Source organism: Sciurus vulgaris (genome assembly GCF_902686455.1).
Source record: "Sciurus vulgaris genome assembly, chromosome: 8".
In the NCBI taxonomy this organism is placed as follows: Eukaryota; Metazoa; Chordata; class Mammalia; order Rodentia; family Sciuridae; genus Sciurus; species Sciurus vulgaris.
The window spans coordinates 46,467,821-46,488,956 of record NC_136468.1 but is presented as its reverse complement, the minus strand read 5'-3'; the positions used below and the strand labels follow the sequence as shown (position 1 = coordinate 46,488,956).

The following is a 21,136-nucleotide window of genomic DNA, read 5'->3' as shown; positions in this document are numbered from 1 at the left end:
ATACTCTGTGCCAGCAATGACTTGTCTTTGGTGAGAGACTTTGTGGTGGATGAAATTACAATGATGGGAGCCTGTTTGGGAGGGAGAGATCCTATCTTGAGACAGGAAGCCAGAGAATTCAGGGTTTGGAGTCACTATCATAACAGCTAGCTCTTATAGGAACTAACTCAGGTTCCCAGGAGAACTACTTCCAAGGACAGTGCCCCCCGGTGACCTGAGAACCTCCCGGTAGGACTCATCTGTTAAAGGACCTGCCAACTCTAATAGAAACATCTGTATTTGTATATGTATGCATACAACATGCATTCTTACAAATTTGAAGTTTTGTACAGAATTTAGGAAAGATGATATTAATCTTGTTTAAATATTTTATGTAATGTAGTTTATGGTTGCTTAAAATAAATGATAAATATTCTTGAAGTTTTACATCAAGAATATTAGAATTGACTGAAAGGGAGCTTCAGTTTACTCTGTTAAACCCTTTTCTTTTTTTTTTTTTTTTTCCAGTTAATTCACTTCTCTTTTTTTTTTCCAGTACTGGAGATTGAACCCAGGGCCTCATACATACTAGGCAAGTGATCTACTACTGAGCTATATCCGTAGTCCCACCAACTTTTGGTAAAAAAATCAATGATATGTGCTTATGGTTATAAAAATAAGTGTAGAAGGGCTTTAAATAAAGATCAGTATATTCTTTTCTGATTTTTAATTTCTCTGTTCTTCTAGGGATATTCTTTATTCTAGACTTGTTTCACATGTCTTCTGAATTTTGGTTATCTGTTCATATTTGTGAATAAAGCAACAAGAAACAGAACTCTGCATGTAGGTAGGTGTGGTTGATTAAGAAATTACTTTGAGGCTTACAGAGTTTCAGTTAACCTCATTCCTGTTTGCTTTTCTCTTCAGAGTCCCTTACTTTATTTGGTGTTTGTTCAGTTGGTTCTGGTGGTTTCTTTCTCTTCAGCGACATTCTCTTTTATATCCTTGTGCTGTGGCTTCCTCTGTCTAACCCCTCATTACTTACACTCTTTTGCCTGCTTTCTATCTTCAGGAATTTGCTAAAGTCTCTTGACTGCTAATGGCTCTGTTCTTGTTCTTTTAATCATTATGGATTACTGTTTTTAAAAATTCATTTTCCACCAATGCAGTGGAATTTTAGAAGAGAAAACTGATAAGAAAAAAACTGATAAGGCTCCTGTGATTTCTCCAGTCTGCCATTGTTTTACCTGAAAACTCTAAATTCTTTCCTCTTAGAGACGAGTATACTAAGTCCTATTTAAAAAAAAGGTGACTGTGGCATATAGAGAGTATGTCAGGGTAAAATGACATACAGCATCTTAGGACAAAAAGCTTGTGTTTCTACTTTATGAAAGGCTACTTAAGACTTTGGAAATTAAAGTTTCAAAAGAAACCAAACTTTTGCAGTGAAAAATGATTGCAGTGTAAAACGATTTTTTTGTTTTGAATCTTGCTTCTTTACCAGATACAGTTTGTCTATTTGAGTCTTCATTTGTATATTTTTCCTGAGGGAAAGGGAAGCTTCTTAATGGTCTATTTAATTTTCTTCATCTCTAGTGTAGTGCCTTACAAATAATGTTTAAAAATTATTTTTGTGTTTATTAGTCTAAGGTGCTACTTGCCTTACACTTCTGTTTCAGAGTTTTTGTTTTTTTTTTTTTTCAGCGACAAAAGGAGAATGAAAATTGCTGGGATATAACTGTTAAACTTTCATATTAATTAGGTACATATTTATTTTCTGTGTAATTTTTTGAAAGATTTTCTTGGACCTTAATTGTCTTAATAGAGGAGAAAATATATTTCTGCTGAAATTAGAGATGGACCAAAGTTATTTCACCTCTAAGATATGATTATATTGTGAGATTGGTTAAACTATTAAATCAAATGGCTTAACCTACTTTACACTTTTCACTGGCACCCTGATTTTTCCCTTTAATCTTTTCTGTTAGTTGTATGGTTATGTTAGTATAGCAGCAGAAGTGGTAAAGAAAAAAAAAATTGTGTGTTTTATTTGTCTTTGAATATACTGTAGTCACATAGTATAGCATTTAATACCTCCTGAATTTAAAAATAGTTAAAATGAAAAGGCAAATGGATTATATTTGGGGTTAGTAGAAAAATGATAGTATAAACATAAAAAGAGCTCATTTAGCTAGGTAGGAAAACACTAAAAAGAATGGGCAAAAGGCATCTACGGACTTTTTGTGATTTAGGTTCAAAAATGTTAATTGCTATGTTGTGTGGATATAGTAAAATAAAGAAATTTAAAGCAATGTAGATATCTAGTTGTAGAAGAATGAAATTATAACCATGTAATGTATGGTTTTGTAGGCAGCTATTGGAAGTGGTGTTTTAGAAGAATGAATGGCATAAAAAACTGCTCATGATATAATTAAATGTAAATGCTATTAATCGTTAGGGGTTAAGACGAAGAATGATATTAATTTTTTTCTTTGTATTTCAAGTTTTTCAAGATTCTCTACAAAGATCACATGTTACTTTAGTAATGATAAGAAAGCCAGTAAGAATTATTTTTAAAATGCAGTTGGGCTAGGTGCAGTGATGTACACTTATAATCCCATCTATTTGGGAGGCTGAGGCAGGAGAATTGCTGGTTTAAGGCCAGCCCGGTCAACTTAGCCAGACCCTGTCTCAAAAACCACCACCACCATCACAACAAAACCAAAAACAGAAAGGGCTGGGGGTATAGATGAGTGGCAGAGTGTCCCTCTGTTCATTCCCTAGTACTGAAAAAAAAGTTAGTTGTATACACTGTGCAATATTTTGTTACCAGTCTTGTCTCACAAAGGACTTGAGGCAAACATGTTTAGAATCACATACCAGCAACTTTCTTCATGTATTGCCTAATGTTGCCCTTTAAAATTTGTATGTCAAACTTGGACTTTTTCCATGTTTCGTGAATATTAGTGTCTGTTATATATAAGATCTTGCTTAATTTTGTAATGAAAGAAAATGTAAACATGTAGCTTCAAAGTTAAAATTTACTCTTTACTATTAGAAGAAACATTTAGAATCCTAAGGGTTCTAAACTAAGATTAGAAAAGAACTATGGTCACCTGGTATCATCAAGTTCATTTATCTGGTATAAGGTATTTTTAAGTAATACAAGGAATCTTTTCATGTTTAGGTTTTTAGAAATCATATTTAGACCTGGGATTGTGGCTCAGTGGTAGAGCACTTGCTTAGCATGTGTGAGGCACTGGATTTGATTCTGAGCACCACATACAAATAAATAAATAAAGGTTCATCAACAACTAATACAAATTTTTTTTAAGAGATCATATTTATACATTCAGTGATTCTCCACTAAGTATGATAGACTTAAGCGCTACTTAATTTTATTGTATTCTATAATTTTTTGCATTTTTTTGCCTTTTCTAAGTTTTATTAGGTTGAATGAAGACGACAGGATTGGGAAGGGAGATAAGTTAATTGTTGGTTTATCTTCTGATAGGTCAGTTAGGGAGGATGGAAGACAAGTAAACAGGCACCCTTTGTGGCTTAGAAACCAGGAGATTTAGGAAAGATATTTGAGGTAGGTATTTGCCATCCTGGGTTCTGATTACACAACCTGGTAATCTTGATCTTGCAAGTCTGCAATTGGACTAACCAGCATACCCAGAGATGATCAGATTCTTACCATGGGACTCATGCTAATTAAATTTATATAGTACTGAAATATAAACTACAAGTTTGCTCTTTCTTGTTGATAGGGGAAAAGGAGCTGATGAAGAGGGCTTTCCTTTTCTAGAAGTTAGATTATTTGCATTCTCTTCCAGGTGACCCCCCCCCCTTTTTTTCAGATGCGACTCAAAATTCATATTTTTTCTACGTTTTTTAAAGGTAATGGGTATGTAGTGAATTTTAAGAAACACTCCATTGGGATCTGGAGTGGTATTCTGTAATGGTTAATGTATCTTTGGAAAAAATTTGACTATTCACAAGTGCAGTTAATAAAAAGATTTTGTGTCCATTTAGGTCATACTTTACTACCTGGTTTATCTTATTCTAAAAAAGCTTTTGCTTTTGAGAAATTCTTTGTAAAACTGCAACTAGGAGATTGTGGATCTCTGTGAAGCTTTCTGGGAGACTGAGTTAGTGTTTAGTAATTTGCCTGATAAACAGGAAATTAAAATAATAAGAAATGGGTAGGCTTGAGAAAATTTTCTTTAGGCCTCTGCATTTGAAGAAGAAAACATCCCTTTAGTGACCATTTTTGTGGGTCCTCTAGCTTCATAGTTCTTTTTTTTTTCTGAACAGTGCTGAGCACATATTAGCAAGTTTCTCTTTAATCCTTTATGTTAACCACCTTCTTTCTGTTGAGACCATTATTATTATTATTATTATTATTATTATTATTATTATTTTAAAATAGATTAAACTATCTAGGTCTTCTGGGTCTGAGAGAGTTCAGATTCATCTTATTGTGTACAGATTTAATTACTTTAATTCCCAAGGTAGGACTGTGATGTTTTATTTATAAATTTTTGCTCTTCTTGTCTCTTAAACTACTAACTTGAAGCATTTATAGATTAAAGTATCTATGTTAGTTTTCTAAGCTCTTAAACACAAAAAAATTTACACTTTATTTGAATAAGTTTTAAACACTTCATCATTATAAGCATACAGAACAAAGCCAAAACATGAATGTTATATGTTTAAATACCAAACCTTTCTAGACTTTGATGTACTGACTGCACTTTTTTGCTCATGAACAGGTCTATAGTTTAAAACCTATCTCACTTAATTCAGAGTGTGTGCTGTGAAGATAGGTAAGTATCTGTCTCATTCATGTGATTGTTGTTGTTTTTATATACCTACCACCATTCTTAGCTCTGGAAAGGTTGTATGAAAAGTGTATAAATTTTAAATCGATAACTTTAGAATTTCTGGCCAATAACCATAGTTACACTACTTTAAAAGAAAAGTCTGTGAGCATCTTTAAATGCCTTTATAAGACTAAATGAAAGATACAGAGTGAGAACTTATAAAATATCTGGAGTTATATAAAACTTTAATATAGTTTCAAAGTGTTCATAGCATCCTGGAATACCTTATGTAAATACCTAATATTTCTAGAGCACTTTTAGAAAATGCAATATGATCATAGTCTAATATTATAATTAAATCTTTTTGTTTATTTAGATACGGGGGTTGAACCCAGGGGTACTTTACCACTGAGCTACATCCCAGTGCTTTTTATTTTTAATTTTGGAAACGGGTCTCCCTAAGTTGCTTAGGCTAGTGTTGAACTTGTGATCCTCCTGCCTTAGGGTCTTAAGTCTTTGGGATCATAGGCGTGCAACACTGTACCCAGCTTTAATTAAATCTAACACCACCTCCTCAAAGAGATGTATTGTGGTGTTTTCTCTACTTTCCAAACTCCTTTCTCCTATCTTTCTCTCTCTCTCTCTTTCTCTCTCTCTCTCTCTTTTCAGGCAACTTTAGCTATCCACTTTGCACCATCAGATTTTCCTGAAGTGACTACGTCTTCATATTTTTCTTTCAGCATTACCGTGTCATTATTGTAAGACTGTTTTTTTGCTGTCACTTATATTGCTCCACATCACACCCAGTTTTGGGGTCTTCAGTGGAAATGCCAGTGTTTGTGAATTTGTTCTTTAGATGGCACTCTGAACAAAACAGGAAGTCAGCCAGTAGTGGCAGTTTTTTTTTGTTTTTTTGTTTTTTTTTTTTGGTACTGGGAATTATTGAACTTGGGGGCACTCGCCACCACTGAGCCACATCTCCAGCCCTATTTTATATTTTATTTAGAGACAGGTTCTCACTGAGTTGCTTAGTGCCTTGCTTTTGCTGAGGCTGGCTTTGAATTTATACTTCTGCGCCACTAGAATTACAGTCCTGCTTCTCTTAGCTTGTCTAAAATGCTTCATTTCTGCATCATCATATTTGAATCTCCTTTTCCCAGGCATTATCTTCCTCCTCTCAGAGGTTTTCTTAGAAAATTGCAACAAATGGGGAATCTCTGGATTTTTTATTTTTCCTGTATTCTTGCTTGCATGTACAAAGAAGGCAAAGTAGCTCTTTGCCCTTAGATTTCTTGTAGTCATCTTTACCCATATTAACTGTACTGTTTGCTAGTCCCTGAAAAATATTTTCAGGACCAGGGATTGAACTCAGGGGTACTCTGCCACTGAACTACATCCCCAACCCATTATATTATATTATATTATATTATATTGTATATTATATTATTTATTTTTGAGACAGGGTCTTGCTAAGGTGCCCAAGCTGGTTGAACTTGTGATTTTCCTGCCTCAGCATCTGAGTACCCGGGATTATAGATGTGAGCCACCACATCTGGCTCCTGAATATATTTTAAAATAACTTCATAGGTTGGTAATTATGAGAATAGTTATATTAAATATTCATTTCTATGCTATGTTCATCTATCATATTTAATCCATTAGTTTAATTTACTTTATTTGTCAAGATTTTAGGACAAAGACTAATAATAGGAGTTCTTAAAGATTGGTACCCCTTTAACTAACTTTATGCTTGAGTTTATTTCTGAAAATTTGTTTATAAATTGATTTTTTAAAAAATATAATTATGTTTTAAGCACACTGGCAAACTTACTATTTAAAGGAGTTCTCTTTTGGATCCTTTTGTAAAGTGAATAATCAGCCCATAATTTGTTTCTTTGTGTAAAGTTGCATTTGCATACATCAAATTTGTTTTAAATAGGCTGTGTCTACAAGTGTTGATGCATGTGTCTAAAAAGAAGAGAATTTAATTTCTGTTTGATGTGAAGAACAAATTCACTTTTGATAAGTGAGACATACCAGATTATTTTAACTTCATTCTTTTCAACTAAATGCTATCAAAATGTGCTCAACACCCTAAATTAAAGGAGTGGCAAGAGTTCGTATATTTAGATTGAGCCATGGTATATTTTTATAATTTATCTTCTTAAATACTAGCAGGGTTAGTGTGAAGTTATGCAGAGTTTGAAATTATTTAGTGGTTTTATCCTTTTTTTTTAAAAAAAAAAAAAACATAATTGGAGTTCCAAATGTTAATTGCTTCATTTTTTAAAAAAATTTTTGCTTTATCTTAGCCTGTGGATGTATGTGGTGCTTTTAAATATGTATCTTAGCTTACTTTTGCAGTAGTTTGATTATACTCAGCAGTTTATTGCTCTCTTTAATATTTGGAAGATACTAATGACAATTCATCTTTCTCTTAGTTTTAATACTGAAATACTAACTAGAATTAACCAAAAACAGCTATTTAGTTCTTAATACATCAAAAATATGGCAGATTTATAATGAAAAGATAAGATAAAAATGATTGTCATTCTGAATATTTTACTGCAGTGTTGGTTAACTAGAGGGTTTTTTGGTTGTTGTTTTGTTTTTGCAAAACTGTGGAAACCCTGAACAAAACTTGGATTAACCCTACCTAGTACAGTAAAAAATCTACATATAACTTTTGAATCCTCCAAAACTTAACTATTAATAGCCTACAATTGACTGTAAGCCTTACAATAACATAAATATTCGATTAACACATTTGTGTTGTATTATATATATGAAAAATAGAGAACTGCCAGAGAGCACTTTTTACTGCAAACTTTTTTTTACGGTGTCTCTTTATAAGAGTGATGAACTGCTCACATGGAGGTGAATGCTGTCAGTATGATCTCACTGTGATAGCAACAGGTGGAGGCTGTGAAATTTTAACAGTAGTACAGTCTGTATTACAGTTAATTTTATGGAGTTAGAGTTTAATACTGCATCTTTACATTTGTTTGCATTTTTTCTTCACTACAAATGATGTCATATATGTTCTGTAAGTATTGGTGTGTACGTTTTGATAAATTTAACTTATAATTTGTGTATATTTTATGGGAATAAATGATTTATTATTATCTATATATATTTTTGCAGTCACACGTTAATTTTTCATTTTTTGATATTTATAGATTATTCAGTTCATTCGAGAGTTTTTTCAAAATGGTTGCTGATCTCAAAAAAAGTCTGCATACAGTGGACTTGTGCAGTCCAACCCATGTTGTTCAAGGGTCAGTTATGTAAGTTAAAGCCAAGAGCATTGGGAAATTGTTCACATAACTCAGATCTTCTATGCAACCAATTACATTGTTCGTCAAAAGAGAAGCCTTCTCACTATCAAACATGGGTTCTGTTAGATCCCATGGAAAATAATAACCTTAGTAACTGAGGAAGAAGTTCTGTTAGTGAGTCACAGAACTCTTGGTAATTTCCTGGGATTTAGGAGAAACTCTTCTAAATAAGGCCATTTGTATTTATCTACTGCTTTAACAAGTTGAATGTCAGGAATTATTCAGAGGGCATTATTAAGCTCAAAATTGGGAAGGAGATGGGATCAGGAGCAGAGGTTTTGAGATTGAGATCATGGTGAGACATGGAAAAATTATTCAAAATATTTGAACAATGTGAGGGTGTTGGTCACACAATGCCAAAAGTTCTAGACAGAAGCAGTCCAACAGAGTTCATTTGTTTACCCATTCACTCATTGCCTACTGTTTTATAGGGGAGAGGAATATTAAATACATGGTTAGTGACTTCAAGGAATTTGTGTGTCTGTTTACAAATCTGTATATGATAGGTGAAACTCATTGTACCTCAAAGAATAGTGGTTGAGAATATTGGTCTTTTGATAGCAGGGCAAACAGATTCAGAGTTTTAGTACAGGAAGAGAAACTTATTTTTCTCTTACAAAGCACTCCTTTATTTTATTGCCTTTATGAAAATTCATCCCTGTTTTTCCATTAGCTTCTCTTTAACTTGGCGTTAAAAAGTGTGTAAAATCTAAGCCAGGCACAATGGCATACACCTGTAATCCCAGTGGCTCAGGAAGCTGAGGTGGGAGGACTGTGAGTTCAAAGCCAGCCTCAGCAACTTAGTGAGGTGCTAAGCAGCTCAGTGAGACCCTATCTCTAAATAGTATGTGCACACACACATACACACAGCTGGAGATGTGGCTGAGTGGTTAAGTGCCCCTGAGTTCAAATTCCTGGTACCAAAAACAAAACAAAACAACAACAAAAAACGGTGTGTAAGATCTGATCCAAATTTATTTTATTACTTTACATCTCAGTCTTCTTTGTTATGAATTGTTTTGTTGTCATTTGACTGTCTCTGAAAGTGACCATTTGAATAAATCTTTTCATTTTCCTATAAGGCCAGACTCTAAAATGTTTCAAAACAACCATCATTTCTCTTCTCTTTTTCTTGATTAAGTCTTCCAGTGAAAAGCAAATCCTAGTGTCTTCTGATTTCCCAGGACATTATTTTTTTATTTCTGTTTTGGTACTTACTACTTTCTACATCATATTATGAGTATGTACACCTTTTTGTCACTGGTACATGTAAGTTCATTGAGGATAAAAAATTATGTTTTACTTATCTTGGTGTACTTTAAAATTATTAAGATAGTATTTTGTGTATCATAGAAGTTCAGTAAATCTTCCCAACCCAATGAAAAATGGGTGTTAATGTTCATATCTCAATAAAAAGTTTACAAAATACATGAACTGTAGTCTTCATAAATATTAGTAGTTTAAGCAAAGGCTTAAACTCTTAAATTGTATTTCATTAATATAAAATAATTCATTGTTATATTCACTGGGTGCTTGGCTTATGCCAAACACTTTAATTCATATTTCATCTAGATATGTAGTTAATGGGCATGTGATTGTATGGATAGTTGGTTCAGTTTTTAATTATAAAACTAGTATCAGGCCTCTGTGGTTCCTAATTATTCAGAACAAGTTAATGTAGCTTAATATTCCTGTTTCTTTTTCTATTCAGTATAGTATTTTAAGTGCCTAAGGTGGGGGAGAGTTAAGGCAAGAGCAGTTAAAGAATTTAAGACCATGAACTGGAAGAGACCTAGAAGAGCCATAACTGTTGTGCATCTTAGAAACAAAAATAGTGTCTGCTATGCAGTTCCCTTATGCTGCAGGCGAGCACCATCTTTTCTTAGGAAGGAGTGGAGCCTTGTGCACAAATGTTTTCATTAAATTTTAGTAACAGTTACTTGAAGGTTACAATTGGATTCGTCTTTTCAAATGTGGGAAACTAGGGTTAACTGAATACTCTAGTGAAGTATAGTAGTTTTTAAAATGCATGTGTAATTTCAAAAACTTCCACATGATGGCAGAAGATCCTTGTGTCTGGAAAGATGAATGAAATGCAGAAAACTTTACATTTCAGTTTTAATCTGCAGTATTTGTCTTTTCACATATGAGCTAGCAATTTTCATGTTTGTATTATGTAATATAGATATGTTGTTGCCATTTTAATATTTCAAATGTATTCACTAATTTTAAAATGAAATAATTTTTCTATTTCTTAAACAGCATCCATCCATTTTTGAAGGTTTCATGGTATTCACCTGAATAGCATTTAAATTTCAAGTGTAATTATTTTTTTCTTAGTTTATGGAAAATTTAGGGCAGTTATTTACTCTTTATGGGTAAAAATATGAAATCTAATAATGTGAAACTTTAATTTTATTTTAGAAATTAAGGAATTGATTCAATATGTATTCTTTTGTGTGTTAACATGCCCAGAATTTTGAATGGCAACCTCATTGTCTCTTTACTATTTTGTTTCTTGCCTCATTTTTTTTTTTTTTTTTTTTTTTTTTTGGTTATGCTGGGAATCAAACTTGGGGTCTAATGCATGCTGGGCAAGAGCTCCAATACCAAGCCACAAGCCACATTCTCAGCCCTTCTGGTCTTAATTTAAGAAATTCATTCATTCAATAAGTTTTTATTAAATGCCTACCATGTTTTAGAAACTGCCCTACTGATGATTCATAGTGGTCAAAAGAAAAAAAATAAATAAAAAAACTTTGTTTTGCAAGGATAGCCACCAAATACATGCTGTGTTTTAGTTAGTGTTTGTGATTCTTGAGACAAAATAGATTTTTCATAAAAATTTAAGCAATGTACTGCTTTTTTACATAGGTACAGATTAATTGCAAAAGTGTGATTTTGAATTATATGAATGATTTACTTTGAAAAAGATCAAAATTGAGGTTTGGAGATTCTGTGAGAAGTTAAACAGGCTATTTTCATTTTGAAAACTAGATGGTAGATGATCTAGTTAAAGGGGGGAGATAAGACATTTTTTACTTTTGGCCTGTAATATTCTTTTCTTTTTCAATGTGCTGATGCTTATTATTAGTTAAGAGTATGTAATTTGTTGTCAAAACTGTAACACTATTGGGAATGGAAGAAGCACTAAAATCATACACCTACATGTTTGAAATGTGTATTTATGGACTTATAAATTTGGTTTATTGCTAGAATTGTAATATAGTTTTATGATAATTATTACCAAGAGTAAATTTTCAAAATATAAAAACATCTGTATTTTAAGATATTAAAATCTTAAAATATCTCTAAAATATCTTAAAATATATTAAAATATCTTAAAATAATCTTAAAATATCTGTATTTTAAGATTAAAATTTACAGATTTAAAATATTGTAAGATTTTTGTAATGTTCATATAGTTGCGATTATATGAACATTACAAAAAAAACTTTTTTCTGAAAAATATGAACGTTGCATTGTGATTTTATTTAAAACATTTCCTTAAGATTACCTGCAGTGTTTTCTGAAGTTACATTTTGTGATTAACAATGATCTTTCTCAATAGAGTGGAAGAAGGGGATTGAAATGAAGGTAGGAGGAACAGGAAAAGGGAAGAAGAGTGGAATGAATCTGACTGAACTTTTGCGTGTACTTACATGAATATACCATAGTGAATCCAACATCAAGTATATTCACAAGACACCAGTTTAAAAAAAAAAAAAACATATAAATTGCAGAAAGATCAGTAGAGTAGAGGGAGGGGAATAGGGAGAAGGAAGAAAGGGGCACGGGGAGGTAGTGAGTGCTAGGGACTGAATGAGAGCAAATTATATTCCATGCTTTTGTGATGATGTCATAATGTCCTAAAGTTATATATAACTAAAAAGAATCAATTAAAAATTCTGGAATCATAAAAAATGATCATTCTCTGGGTGCTAAGGTGGCAGAGAAGCTCAGGACAAATCCTGTTCAATGGAGGATTGTTTTCGAATTGATATTTTTTGTATTTGTGTATTAAATATTTAAGGTTTGATCTTTTTTTTAATCTCCATTTGAATTTGCTTTCTTTGATACATAGATTTGTAATGCAAAACTTGTCAGAGCAATTGTAGGATTATTTTGGGTGTTTTGCCAAATTCGTATGCTCTGAAATCACATGCCTTTCCAATTTTCTTCCATTTTGTTATAAATATAAATTAAATACATTTAGTTATAAGTAGAAGCTCCTTCAAAATATTGTTTCCAGAAGTTGAGATAGATATGCGATTATAGAATTTCAAAATTAAATCTTGCACACTATTTGTGCTCCCATAATTTAATTTGTTGGTTCTTTCTTGACAGTAAATTTCCATCTTCCAATTTATAGCTTTATTTTCAGAAAACATTTGTGAAAGTTTAAGCTTTTGGTTTATTTGTCCACTACTTTAATTAGAGAATTCCTATATTGATTTCAACAAAATGCAACCACTTAGGTTGATTTATAAATTATTTCTGTAAAGACTCTAATATTTCTTAAAATCTGTAGTTCATAGGCATAGAGAAAGATTATACTGCCATACACTCAATAGCAGATAGAAATCTGTAGCGTATAGACTACAAACTGTATATTTTTAAAAATGTGTCAATTTGACGACAGATTGTTGTGATTATTAGAATATCACAGTTTGACCATAGTTAAGAATCGCTTCCATACCACAACTAATTCCAAGAACATTTCTTAAGGGTCTTTAAATTTAATTAGTACATTCATTCTTACTTTGGCATTCTGCTTTACCAAAAGTTGTTTATAGTATCAATGAAAAAACAAATAATTTAATCTTCGATATTAAACTTTTAAAAACTGAATTTATAGTACCATTCATCGTAAAATCAGATATTTCTTTTTTTAATTTTTTTTTAGTTGTTTATAGACCTTTATTTAATTAATTTGTATGCGCTGCTGAAAATTGAACCCAGTGCCTCACACATGCTAGGCAAGCACTCTACCACTGAGCCACAACCCCAGGTCCAGATGTTTCATCTTTGAGTGAATTTCTAATAGCTTTATTTTGATTCCATGAATTTCATAAATCATGATGTTACTAGATTTACTTTGCTTTTTTATTTAAAGCTTTTGGTATCACTGATGTAGAGCTAACATTTAACTTTTTGCCAAGTGGTTCTTTTTTGTGGGGAGAGGTACCAGGGATTGAACTCAGGGACACTCGGCCACTGAACCACATCCCCGGCCCGATTTTGTATTATATTAGAGACAGAGTCTCACTGAGTTGCTTAGCACCTCACTCTTGCTAAGGCTGGCTTTGAACTTGTAATCTTCCTGCTTCAGCCTCAGTTGCTGGAATTTCAGGTATGTACCACCCGGCCTAGCCCAAGTGGTTGTTTTGCTAACAGTTTAGCAACTATTGATTTATTTTTTACATATGCACAAAAATTTAGGATAAAATTGAGTGAAATTAATTTAGATGAATAGCTATTTGATCTCAGTAGAAATAATCACAGTTTTCAGCATAATATATAAATATATTATCTGTAGCTATATGCATAGTCTTGTATAGTTTTAAAGTAATTCAAAATTTTAAAGTAAATGCTGATACTTAGAAGATTGTGTCTTGGTTTTCATGTGGTCAGTGCAAAGGCCTTGTGTGTTTAGTACTTATCATCAAATTCAGAAATGGAGATTCCACATTGACTTTTTTCATTCAAAGTAAACATTTTTGTTAATTGATGCCAAAAGGAGTTAGCAAGTAAAAAGTTATAGATTCGTACCACATATTAAATGATAAAACCAGTAATGTTGGAACAAACTCTATTGTATTTACTCTCTATATTATCTCTTTCCCTTATGTATTTTATCTAACCTTTTATTATGGTATGGATATGTGGTATCCCCCAAAAGCTCATGTGTGAAACAAAACAGTTTTCAGAGGTGAAAAGATTAGATTATGAGAAGTATAAACTAATCAGCGGATTAATCCACTGATACGGTTTAACTAGGTGGTAACCATGTAAGGTAGGGTGTGATAGGAAGGTAAATCACTGGGAGCATGACTTTGGGACTTTTATCTTGTCCCTGATGAGTGGAACTCTCTGCTTCCTGGTTGCCATGCTCTGAACTGTTTTCCTCTGTCATGCCCTTCCACCAGGATGTTGTGCTTCACTTTGGACTGATAACTATAGAGTTGGCCACCTATAGACTAAACCTCTGAAACTGTGAGCCAAAATAAACTTTTCTTTCTCTGTTGTTCTTATCAGGTCTTTTGGTCACAGCCTGAAAAAGTAGACTAAACTCCTGTAATTTTTCTTGTCCCTTCTCAGACTGCTTATTGGTAGTTTTGTGTACTAGTCTGAAACATACCAGACTAAGTTGTTGGTAGGGCAATAGAGTCAAATACTTACATGACTATTCTATGCTGTATCAGAGGAGACACTTGTGTCTGAGTCCGTTAACTTCATTATCCAGATCTTCTATGCTGTTCATGAAAGGAAGGTGTTTAGTTACATTGAATCAGGAAAGAACTGGGAGAGCGAGATGGGTTATCAACAGCTATCTTCCAGATTTAACCACTTATTAAATCAAGAACTTGTGTTAGTTGCATCTTAAACACTGCTAGACTAGACTGGCAGAAAGTAAAAGTACAAAGTGGAGGTATACTAGTTCCATCTCGGCTATCTAACGAAACTATTAATACTTTGGTAAAAATGAAAAAAATTCAGGGGGTTGGAGGTGTGACTCAGCGATGGAGTGAGAACCTGGGTTTGAATTGCAGCACTGCCAAAAAGGGGAGAAAAACAACAAATTTAGGTCACATTTTAAACTGAATGAGTTCTTAAAAACTTTTCTAGTTCAGGTGTTAAGTTAACCTTATTTGCACAATCCAATTTATTACTATCTAAGAAAGAATGTCAACCTCGGAAACAACTTTAAAAGCCAGTAAGTCTGTCACAAGAAACTAGACTTGGGCTGGGGTTGTGGTTCAGTGATAAAGTGCTTGCTTTGCATGTGTGAAGCACTGGGTTTGATCCTTAGTACCTGCATATAAATAAATTATTGTGTCCATCTACAACTAAAAAATATTGAAAAAAAAAAAGACTTAAAGAATGTTATAATTTGATACTTAAAAGATGGTAGAAAACCATCTAAAATGTACAGGTCTGTGTACTCTAAGGTAACAGTTGGCCTGGAGATGTGACTTCCCATTATATGTACTTTCTCCCCACTTTCACTTCTGAAGTGCTTTTAAAGTCTTAGGGTCCAAATTAAAAAAAAAAAAAAAAAAAAAAAAAAAAAATTATTTAAATGTGGACCAGATTAACTGGTCACCCTAAAATAACTCATGATTTTCAAGAGGAAGACCACAGAGGGTATATATACTATTGCTATCATTTTTACCTCATTAATGTGGCTGATGAGCTTGCATCATAGTTGGAGACATATCTTATCATTTCTTACTTGTATTTGTATTAGTCATAATGACTTCAGAAGATTCATTAGAGTCATCTTTTAAAGCTGCCCATTTTATAGCTTAATTAAACTAGATAATATAAATTACATATATAAATTATAATTTATGATTATATAAATTACAAATGTCTATATATTGTGTATGTTATATATAAATTATACATTTATGTAATTATATAATTATAAATTCATTTAAATGGTATATCAAATTATAGCATATTCAAGTAGCATATGTCAATGGCAGATATAGTCGTGGTAGGGGAGGTCTCATTGGGGACATTTGGGTACACCCATTCTCCCCTATATATATATATATTGCTTGTATACTACATAGCTTAGGCTGTATGTCGTAGTCATGAGGATATCAGGGACAATCTGTAATTTAATGAATCCAGAGACTAATAAATCTAATAGAGAACTAAAAGAGTTTTAAAGGTCATTTTACTGGTTTCTTAAATTGATTCTTTTCTATATTCTCCAGACTTCCTCATTTATTTTGTATGATGCCCTGCTCTGGTTCTTATTGGCAATTTACTGCTCTTAGAGATTTAGCATTTACTGTTATTTAATGTGTGGTTAAATTTCCTATGCTAAAGTAAGTCCATAAATTCTGAAATAAGTAGCAGTATCATAAAAATGGAATGTATCACAGCCTAAATGCATATAGTGAGTGTTTTCCTTGAAAAGATCATAGCTACCCACCTGACTCCAACAAAAACAAAATTCTAGACCTGAATTATATAAGTAATCATTACATGTCTGAAGAATAGATTGTTCAAATATTGCTTTATACTTAAGACTGAACCTGGGAATCCTTATCAAAATTCAGTCATTGCTAGATTACGTTGTCTTAAAATTTTTCTTTTGGGGGTTGGTTAATTGAGAGGGTGCTTATAAGAGTCTGGCATTTATATTCTCCAGCAATATAGAATGTGAATGCTTTCATCCTTTGGCCTTTTGTCTTTTATTTTTTTATTTTATTTTTTGGGTGCTGGGGATTGAACCCAGGGCCTTGTGCTTACAAAGCAAGCACTCTACCGACTGAGCTATCTCCCCAGTCCTGGCCTTTTGTTTTTTAAATCTCCATTTCTTCTCAACTTATAAACACCTTCCCAGTATCCCTAGTTTATGAGTACTTCTTTAGAATGGGAACATACACAAGCTGTATCATTGGAAAAATAATTTAAAAATAATATAGTCTAGGATCACTTTAAAGAAACCCAGAATACAAAATACAAACTTAAGACTGTAATTAATTAGGATTAATTACTTTATTTCCAAAGAAATTAGCTTTTGCAAAGTTTTTAGAAATAAACCATTTTACTTTGTAGTTTTACTTCAACTTGTAGAAATTTGATTCATAGAATCTTCTTAAAATTGTAAAGTGAGGCAGGTAACTAAGCATTTTGACAGATGGCTAATATTAATTGAATACAGTTAATAGATTCTTTATAAAGCAGTGTTTGAACAATCTGCTCTTCAGATATGTAATGATTATTAATGTGAATTCAATGTAGGATTTTTGTTATTGGTGATGGGTGGGTAGTTAGGATCTTTTCGAGGAAAATGTGTACTATATGCATTTAGGCTATAATACATACCATTTTGGGGTTACCTTTACTTACGTCAGCATTTATGGGCTTATTTAAGAATTCGAAAATATGACCAGGCATTAAATAATACTAACTTGCTAAGAGCAGTATATTGCAAATATAGTAACTAGTATTTTGATGCTACCATGAGAGGAATAAATATGATACTTTGTAGCATGGCATGTGGCAACATTCTCATGGAAGTTATTATTTTGTTTGATTTATTTTGAGATATTGCTTCGTGAATTCATATTTTTTATACTATGTGTTTTAGAATATTTGTGAAGCTATTTTTATTGTGATGTTTAAAATGTATATTCAGAATGAATGCAGGTTTAAGGCCTTGATCATTTCAGTTAAACTTAAAAATTGCATATTTGCCTATTATTTTACCATCCCATTGTTTTAAATGAATCTTTTTATTATTCAGGGCTATTCTTTTGTCAACTATTTCTCTTCTGAGGTATTATCCTTCAGAAGAATAACTGCATGAATTTGAATATAATTTGAATAGATTTGTATTAGCTGTGTCATGTATTCATTTTTAGCTTAAAACTTGTCCATAGATATTCTTTCTACCTTACTGTTCCTAAGTGGTAATACAAAAACTTGTTGATTCAGGTGAAATTTATTTTGTAAAATAAATGTATTCTGGCAAACTTAAATTTGAATATATATATAGTTCATTTTCCTAGTGATTTGTATTATGAAATTTAAGATTTGATGGAGGTTGACTAATATGTACAGTTCAAAATAATTTATTTAAAGATGTATCCACCTATGTAAAGTCTATTTTTGTAGTTTTTTTTTTTCTTTCTAATTGTTTTTATTAGTAATTCAGTATAAGGAAAATATACTTGCTGAGGGATCCTAACTGAATGTCATATAAAGAAGTCACTCATTTTTCTTTAAAAATGTTACTTTTTAGCAAAGTAGCATGCACGTCTTCTAACTTCCCTAGGCTATTGGTCTCTGTTCTTCATGTTATTAATGTTAGCTTCTGTAACAAATACTCCCAAAGTTTGGATGGCTTAATATGATAAAAATTTGTCAAACTGTGAAAGTACACTGTAGATGTTCCTGTTCAGGCTGCTGTCCTGTAGTCAATCTCCTCTAAGCAGTGACACTGGAATCTAAACTTCTTTAACATTTTAGACATGTGGATGTATGTGAGACCTTTTAGATTCCCAGAAATACGTGGATACTTTTCAAAGCCCTTACTCCCCAAAGTTTCTCATTCAGCAGCCTTTCATGCCAACATATTTGGTTAGTCTGCCCCCACTTCTGTTCCTGCAGCAGCAGGGACTAGTAGTACATTTATTTCCTCTGCCTCTCTTTCACAAACGCCCCCCTGGTGCTTCTCTCAGCACTGGAAGAGTTTGAAGTAAAGCAAGATAAAGGCAATTCCTTTGAGTTGGTCCTCCAGGCAGTCACCACACAAGTCACAACAACTTCAGTCTTGAGAGTGAGTTCATTCTAGTTTTTCTGGTACTGGGTACCTGTACCTGAAATGTGGGCTGATGTAATAACCATTGCCCATCTGGGGAGCATAGAAAGGGATTAGAGTGAGTTAAAATGTCACAAAGTTGTCTTACCAAGATTCAGCTTTTTTTTTTTTGTCTTGACTAAATGTTAACCTGATTTCTGTAAACTCCATTCTATAGTTTAGAGAAAGCATAATCTGCCAGTTTTTGATAGTTTATTTGTTGCTTTGTGAAGGGATAGCCCGCTGGAGATCCATACTCTGCCATTTTTTCTGGCTTTTGTTTGAGAATGGTTTCATTCTGATGACATTGGGAAAGGAACGATAATGACAAGGATGTGTTAATGGTGGGTGTAGTGGCACATGCCTGTAATCCCAGAGGCTTGGGAGGCTGAGGTAGGGGGACTGCAAGTTCAAAGCCAACCTTAGCAATTTAGTGAGAACCTAAGCAACTTCATGAGACCCTGTCTCAAAATGAAAAGTAAGAGGGATGGGGATGTGGCTCAGTGATTAAGTACCCCTGGGTTCAATACCTGATCAAAAAAAAAAAAAAAATTGCTAATGATAAAATTGTAAGCAGTTGTAAATATGGGTGGGATTGTTTTGAAAGGCACAATTGTCAGACTTTTATACTAGGTTTTTGAATTTGATAATGTTAACTTTGGAACGTGGAAATTAATTTGTGGAAAGAATAGCAAAGGGTGGTGTGCAAAGGGTGGAGATGAAATACAGTCAATGTGTATAAAGAAACGTATGAAAATAATGAAATAGGACTTTTAATTTTTCTTAATGGGAAAACTGTGGAATTTAGTATATACTAACATTAATTTCTACTTGTTACTTTTTTTTTTTTTTTTTTGGTACTGGGGATAGAATGTAGGACTGACACATTCTAGGTAACCATACTACCACTGAGCTACATTCCCAGCTGGAATTTGTCATTTCTTAAAAAAAAAAAAAAAAAAAAAAAAAATGATGTAGAATCTGTGAGACTTCACTTCCCAATTGGGATTGGTTGGGTTTAAAGGGAAGGATAATTAAAACAGCGATGTTTTTCTGCTTGGACTTTATCAAATAATCAGTTTGTAGTAAAAGAAATCAGAAAGACCTAAGTACACTCATGTACCATACTCCAGTATTTTGGTCAGTGAAGGACCACACATATAACAGTGATACCATAAGATTATATCACCTAGTGGTGTTGTGGCCACAGAATATACTCTGTAGTCTTTGCATAATGACAAAAACACCTGTTAACACATTTCTCAGAATGTATCCCTGTCACTGAGTGATGGATAACTCTACTCAGTGTTGCCTTTACTTATTTATTTTTTTACATCTTTCCCTTTGCCAAATCCTACCCCTCTCCGAACTCTGGTAGCTTCGTTTCTAGTCGCTATAACATCAGAGCTTTTTAATATCTGTTGAATTGATTTGAACAACCAGTTTGACAAATACATTGTACTATCTAACCTATCTTCAAGTAATCAAATTGACCTCATCTCATTCTCCATTTTTTCTCCTCCTTTCAGCCTTTGCTTTTGTCATATTTAACACTGTATCAGACTGCAGACATTCTAGGAAAAGGCAATAAGGTGAAATTTTTCAGAAGTTTCAGTGTACCTTATCAATATCCACAGTGGAATAGTAGAGGCTTTAATTATTTGGAACTACCAAAAAATCCCACAAATTTCAAAAGTGTGTTTTAAAATAAACTGAATCACGATCTCTTGAGACTTTCAAAGTAACTTCTCACTAGTGATCTGAAATTATTCATTTAAAAATCAAACAATAATTAGACTGAAAAAGGAAGGATATGATCATGGTAGTTTTAATTGCTCCCTAAGTGTATTTTACCAAAGTAATACATTTTTTTTAAATTGGAAAAGGAGGACGGTATGTTATAGACTATAGTATTGAAAGTGGAGAAACCCAAAGCATTTCTTACGGCATATTGTTTGAAGTAATGCTAATAATTTGTATGTCTACTAATGATGTATAGAGATTTTAAGGAAATTCTATTTAGAGTTGATTTTTTTGAATATGCATTTTTGGTAATATTCTTGCTTTAATTTTTGAAGATCAGTGCACCAGGGAGACCACAATGGTGACTATTAGAAGGATAATACAAAAAGAATAAGTCAAGGACCGCATGAACCAAATAAATGAAAATCAGAGAAACCAAAGAATGAGCTGAAAAAGGAATCTTTTGTTTTAATCCAAGTGCCCATTTTGTTGATTTCTGAGTTTCTTCAATACTTCATGTGTTCATCCATGCAGCACATTTTCCCCTGTTGGGCCAACATATTATTAGGAGCAGTCCTGTTATCCAAAACACTTTTAGCAAACAAGTTTAGCGAAGTTTATTGGACGGCTATAGATAACCTTTGCAGTCAAGTCAGCTATAGTAGCTAATGTTTGAGAAATTTCTAATAATAACCTCATTC

General features: G+C 32.7%; 1 protein-coding gene and 1 long non-coding RNA gene across 3 annotated transcripts in view; both read left to right on the top strand.

The window, feature by feature from the left end:
• SDHAF3 (succinate dehydrogenase complex assembly factor 3) overlaps positions 1–21,136 on the top strand; it is a 43,794-nt gene that overhangs the window by 5,591 nt on the left and 17,067 nt on the right. The gene's annotated exons all lie outside the window — the stretch shown is intronic.
• LOC306667876 lies at positions 644–13,503 on the top strand. 2 transcript variants are annotated; one of them, XR_013765664.1, is made up of 3 exons: positions 644–3,574; positions 4,758–4,811; positions 13,402–13,503. It is a non-coding gene; the product is annotated as an uncharacterized lncRNA (long non-coding RNA). The 2 variants fall into 2 exon arrangements; XR_013765665.1 differs by lacking the exon at positions 13,402–13,503 and adding an exon at positions 7,988–11,411.